The sequence below is a fragment of the Ammospiza nelsoni genome, chromosome 4 (assembly GCF_027579445.1).
Source record: "Ammospiza nelsoni isolate bAmmNel1 chromosome 4, bAmmNel1.pri, whole genome shotgun sequence".
NCBI classification, from domain to species: domain Eukaryota; kingdom Metazoa; phylum Chordata; class Aves; order Passeriformes; family Passerellidae; genus Ammospiza; species Ammospiza nelsoni.
In genome coordinates, this window is record NC_080636.1 from 47,021,264 (window position 1) to 47,027,263 (window position 6,000).

A 6,000-nucleotide genomic window follows, 5' to 3' on the forward strand; every position below is an offset into this window, starting at 1 on the left:
GTCATATCTGTGGAGAGCAGCACCGGGTTAGGCTCTGCACAGCACCAGATTTCTGTCACTCTGGATCAGATCCACAGTCCCTGGCCTTGACTGAGGTCTGGTGCTTGCCTGTGATGGCTGCCTGTATGTTTTGCTTTTCTTTTCAACACAGCAGGTATGTGAGAGCTCCTGTAACAGAGGTGTTTATAACACAGGGCACATCCCTTGTTAATCAACACAAAGATTGCTGTGGGAAGGCAAAGCTTATTTCAGCCAAATACTCCATCTGACAAAACAGTGGAATAAAATCAATAAATAATTGATCTAAAGCTTCCATGAGGTTCAAACACTATCAGAAACCTGTGTTTGAAAGCGTTGATTTGTCAGTGTCCTTAGATATTTTTTCTCCTAATCTATCTCATGAATTTAAAGAGAAGCTTCCAGCCCAAATGAGGACTCACATGTTGCAAACAGTCTGTTTGACAGAAAATGTGTATTACAAAACCTCCTGTTTCTCAGTAAGCAGATAATGACCCGGTCAGAGAAAATACTGGCAGCAACTTTCAAAGGACTCTCAAAGACACTTAGGTTATGTCTAAGTGACCTCAGTGATTCAGAGGACTCTGTGACCCCAGAGTGACTTCGAAAAACACTTTTGCAAGCTGGAAGGAGAGTTTCTGTGCATCTCTCCAGAATAAGCATCTAAACTGGAATAAATGAGTGAACCTGGCACAGTGGGCATGCCAGGCTTTTTTCAGGAGCCCCATGCCATGGGGGGGCCTTGATGAGTAGGGACACAGCTGGCAGGAGCAGTCCTTTACCATGAGCAGTGGTGACACCAGGGCTGGACAGAAGCAGATCAGGACAGCAGAAAGAGGGATGGTGGCCTTTGCTGAGATAGCCCCTCATCCCAGTCCAGCATGGACATCCATCTGAATGGAACTGACTCCAAGAAATCTGGGATTTCCACATATCCAACTCCCACACCCACCCACAGAAGTGGCTGTCTCCTGGGAACAGGCCACCATAGCTCTCTGCTCCCTGGGGCATCATTCAGATCCTCATCCTCACGGGAGGGCTCCTGACCTGGCCTCTCCCTACACCCACCACAGCTCTTTTCCCCCAGGGAAGTGGACACCACTAATTTTTATCATCTGGATAATGCTAATCCATAAGGCAGAGAATGGAGCAATTTTAGTTTTCTTGTATGTTAAGTGGAACTATTGTAGTTGTGAGTTACTGATCAACCTCTGTAGTCAACTCTGTATTTTCCCTTGCAGCCATTTAGCACAAAGTGAGCTCTTGCTCTTTCAAAAGGCATGAGATGTCTGCCCACCAAAAACAATTGTCAGCATGGGAAAAGAATGGCTGTCCCCTTTTGGTTAGACACAAACCTCACTTCAGGTTGAAAATAAAAGACAGTCACTGTTTAATAGTTTTAGTGCCTTAATAAACTAAAGTTATATTGCAGTGCTGTCGCAGTGCCTGGCAAAAGCAAGCAGCCCATCCACCAGGATAGACCCCTGTCTCCATATAAATGCTTACTAAAAAGCTAAATCACCTTAGAGGAAGGATTTTACTGTCCTCCTGCTAAAGGAGCTTTATGAGCCATTTGTTCAGCTCAACCCTGTGTCTTGTCAAGAGCCCTGGCTGTATACTGCACTTGTCAGCATTTGTTCTCACATCCTATTCGCTTGTATATTTTTATACATTGACAGCTTCTATCATCAAATTTAATGACCTCTTTTGACAAAGAAGGAACTGACTACTCAGATTTTCCTTTATTTTTAGTAACCCTAACAAACCAATTCCTCAGCAAGGCCCTTAGACAATTAAAATCATGTTCATTTTGTGTAGAACAGACATGATGCAGAAATCATCTGCATGGCATCAGGACAGGTGCATAAGGATAAGACACCGGGACTACTCACTTTTTAAAAAAATAATAAGTATTTTTATCTTAGACCCTATCATATCTCTGTCTTCAATGAAAATTTGTGTTCTGCAAAAGATTTCATACTGAATAAATTTCTCTATGATTCTGAATCACACCTGATGCTTAATCAATTCCTTTGAAACATTTTCTTCCATTTCATCCACAAAGAAATCATCTGAGACTTGTTTCCAACTTTATAACAAACATTTCCAATATTTCTTGCCTTCCTGTTATTGTTTTCCTCTTGAGATTCACACTGGGCAATGCAGACCCTGGGAATATCAGAGTATTTACATCAGGACAATGTCATTTTTGGATATGCAACTCTCAGGAGTCAACAACAGACCACAAAATAAATGTACTGAGGGTAGATTGCAGTTATTAAAATTATTGATTCTGATGTGAAAGATGCAGTTTCCACCACTAGCAGGGAATCCAGCACCTGAAGGAATGGAAACTCTTATACCAGAGGTAATTAAGCCAAATGTACCTCACAGGATTGACTTGGAATTTTGGAGCCATTAAAAGCAGAACAATCAGTGCTCCTTTATTAATGCATTACACAAATGAGTAGCATTGAAGGGTCACAGATTGTGACAGAAGATCTCTGAGAAATCTCTTTACATATTTAGATGTATGGGCCATTTCCTCAAATGTGGATTTTTAAGGAAAATTTCCCAAGGGAAACTCATACAGGTCTACTTGTTTTCAACAAAATCTTTCCTCTATAGGGCGGGGAGCAGATAAAATGCTTGCAGAGACTGTTTTGCAAGAAAAGCATTTCTGCTGCCTGTGCCAGTTCCCAGCCAGTGGAACACATCTTGGAACAGGTCTCTACTAGACACAGGGGTGGAACCAAGTTTGACAAAACAAAGACGTGGTTCCAGAAACAAAGAGCGTCCTGTGAATGACTGATCCACTACAAAAGAAAAGGAAATCGAAGGGGAGGGAGCTTCTTCAGGCTGCATTGTAATGCTAATTCACGAGATTAACTCACCAAAAGAGGCACGGAGTCTGCTCCGCGGTGCAGCTACTGTACAGTGGGGAATTTAATATACATTTAAAGTACAGCAGCAGATTAGTGTGCAATGTTCTTGGTCATGTCACTAGTGGGGTCATGAAAAAACACATTGAAAAACCCTATTATGTCAGAAGTCAGTTTAAGACCACTGTAGATCGTATCTTTTGGCTGATCATGTTATGCCACCTGAGATGGACACAGGTCTGGTCTGCAGCAGGTTATTTTTACCATTTATACAGGCAGTGATTCAGATGTCAATTATCTCACCTATATTACAGGTCCATGGAAACAAAGCCAAGGGCTAAACCCCTCCAGGGTACCTGCAAACAGCTGGTTCTCAGGAAAGCAGGACGAGCTGCACCTAATCTGACAATCATCCTTCCTCCCAGTCCCTGGGTTTAAACAACACTGAGAAGTAGGAGCCAGGATGTGACAATGATTTGCTTCCACAGCCTGCTGCTGCCATGTGAAGCACACAGGCAAAATAGGCCACAATCCCTTTTTGCAAAGGAACCATATTCAATACCAACCTGAACTTGTTCCTTTCTATTTAACCCATACAGACTAGCTGAGTTCCCTGAATAGCTCCTACAAGTTTCAAGATAGCAAAATGTCCTGCTTTGTCTTTTGAAATACCTGAATTCAACCAAAACTCTCACAAAGTAATACAGAAGCCTGAACACTGGCCTGGGTAATAGGTAATCAACATGTGTTTCCTAAACCTCACGACTATTAAGCACAGTGTATGAAAATCTTTTTAACTTTCTGTTCTGGTCTGGTTTTATGTGGTTTTCTGACATTTGTGTGGGGCTTTTTTTGCCTGGGACTCTGCAGATATTTTTATTGAAAAGCCCCTGGCCACACAATTGTCTGCAGGTCACCATGAAATGTCCTCAGACACCTGCTCAGAGAGTTGCAGTTATTCCATCAGTGCCTCTCCTCCTGTACACAGCTCCTTTATAGCATGCCAGTGCATTACATAAGCTCCCCAGGTCTCCAAGTACTTGAGTCTGTTTGACCTAAATAAATAACCAATTCTGCCACCTCTAAGCAGCCCACAACATTTTTCCATGCACCTCTTCTCACAGAATAGTGCACCCCATTAAATGAGGGTGGCAGAACCCAGCCTGAGGAGGCTCAGCTGTGCAGAAATTGTGTTTGGTGGTTGGATTGAGAATTTCAGCAGTGGTATTTGTCCACCTCACTAATATCTTGAAGCCCTAATTTAAACTCCATAAAACAAGCCAAGCTTCATGGAGAAGCAAAGTGCTCTTTACTGGCTTGTATAACAAAACAGACTCATGATTAATTATATCAAGTGTAATCAAAATCCTACGCACTATTAATTTAAGATAGGAAATACAGCAGTAAAATAAGATAATATCTGCTGCTGTAATTTCTTTCCCTGAGGACTTTGCTACCGTAGGTCCAAAGAAATAAATGACAGGCAAGGCAGTTACACCCTTTTTTATTTTGCTATCTAGCATTCACTGTGCAAATGTGTAGTTTTTTCCTTATCCCTGCTAATACTGATTTTTTTCACCAGAAATATTAACAAGATATTCTCTTTTCTCTCTAGTAGGTACAGTCTGTTGCATGTGTGGTGGTATTGGTATGGTGCAGAAAGCAGAGAGTTAACAAAGTTCATAGATTAACCTACTCTGATCCCACAGGCTTCCATCAAAAAGCCTTCCTTTCCTCTGTGTGCTGATGTGCCTGTAAGAACATTCTGAATTTGCTCCATGACTTTTTTCTAGTTTTATTTTTGCCAAAGACTTGTTACTGCAACATTTTTTTTCAATATAGAGCACTTAGGATATCTTGTGAAATTATCTAAGGGTTTCCTCGTGCAAAGCACCATGAAAATTCTGGAGAAATCCTAATCCCATTAAGATGAATGGTATCTTTGCCATGCACTTCAACACTGCCAGGATTAAGACCCCTGTTGGTTTACAATGATGAGATGTTGTTTGGATGATTAAGTATTCCTGAGAGGAGGTTTGGGTAAGCAGCCAATAAAAATTATTGGTCAGTCCAGCCTCAGTGATGGCTTTTCCCTAATTTGCATAAAACAACTCAAGATTTGAGTTTCTGTGGAAAAAATTAATCAGGTAAGTTTAGTGTAGTTTTTGGTTTCACTGAAAAAGTTACACTGAACTTTGGTATGTCACTGTTTGCTTAAAAAACATTCTTTCTGAATTCCTCCACACTTCTTTTTTATCCCTCTGAAGAGTTTTAGGTCATTCTTGCTGGAGATGAGTGGATTTCATCAAGCTGTAGAACTACTTTGATAGTCTGGAGTGTATTTTACTGGGTCATGGATTTGCTGCCTTTAACATTTGCTTAAGGAGCATGTCATCACATCTCAAACAAAACCAGTTCTGTCATTTGAGTGCTTTTATCAGGCTCTGCTGTCCTGGTATGCGATGAACCACAAAACTTGTTACGCACCCCTTTAAATTATTACTTTACTGGGACAAATGAATGAAGTTAAATTTGTATTTGGGGCTGTTCTGCTGGTGCTTTTGGCTGGTAAAACCATGAAGTTTTAGTCTGTGGTGGCTGGTGGGTAGAGCTTGCTTGTCAGTTTTCTTTTGCCTTAAGTGTGTTTGAGTGTGTGGTTTGTTGTTTGTGTAGCAAGGGTTTTCTAAAGTTTGCATGTTTGGCTTTTGCAGTGTGAGCTGTTAGATCTTTATTCAGTCTGGCTTCTGCCATCACAAGTAGGTGTCAGACCCACACATCATGGGTGGAGTAAAGGTGGCAAATAAATAAGTGGCAAACAAAAACCGAGAGTCTTAAGTTTCCTATGGTATACACTCTACTGAGGTTCTTTAGATTATGTCCAAAACTCATAAGAGTCTCTAAAAACTCAGATATCATCTATCCAGACCACTATGCCACTCCATTCCCAAGCTGCTTGTAATTTTCAATATATCTCCTAGTCTCTCTGCCTGAGAATATTCTGAGAAACCAGCAGGACAAATAATCAGGGTTAATTCTGACTATAACAACATCAACTTTTATTTATACCAAAGTTACAGGGAGGGCATCTCCCCTTTTAGTG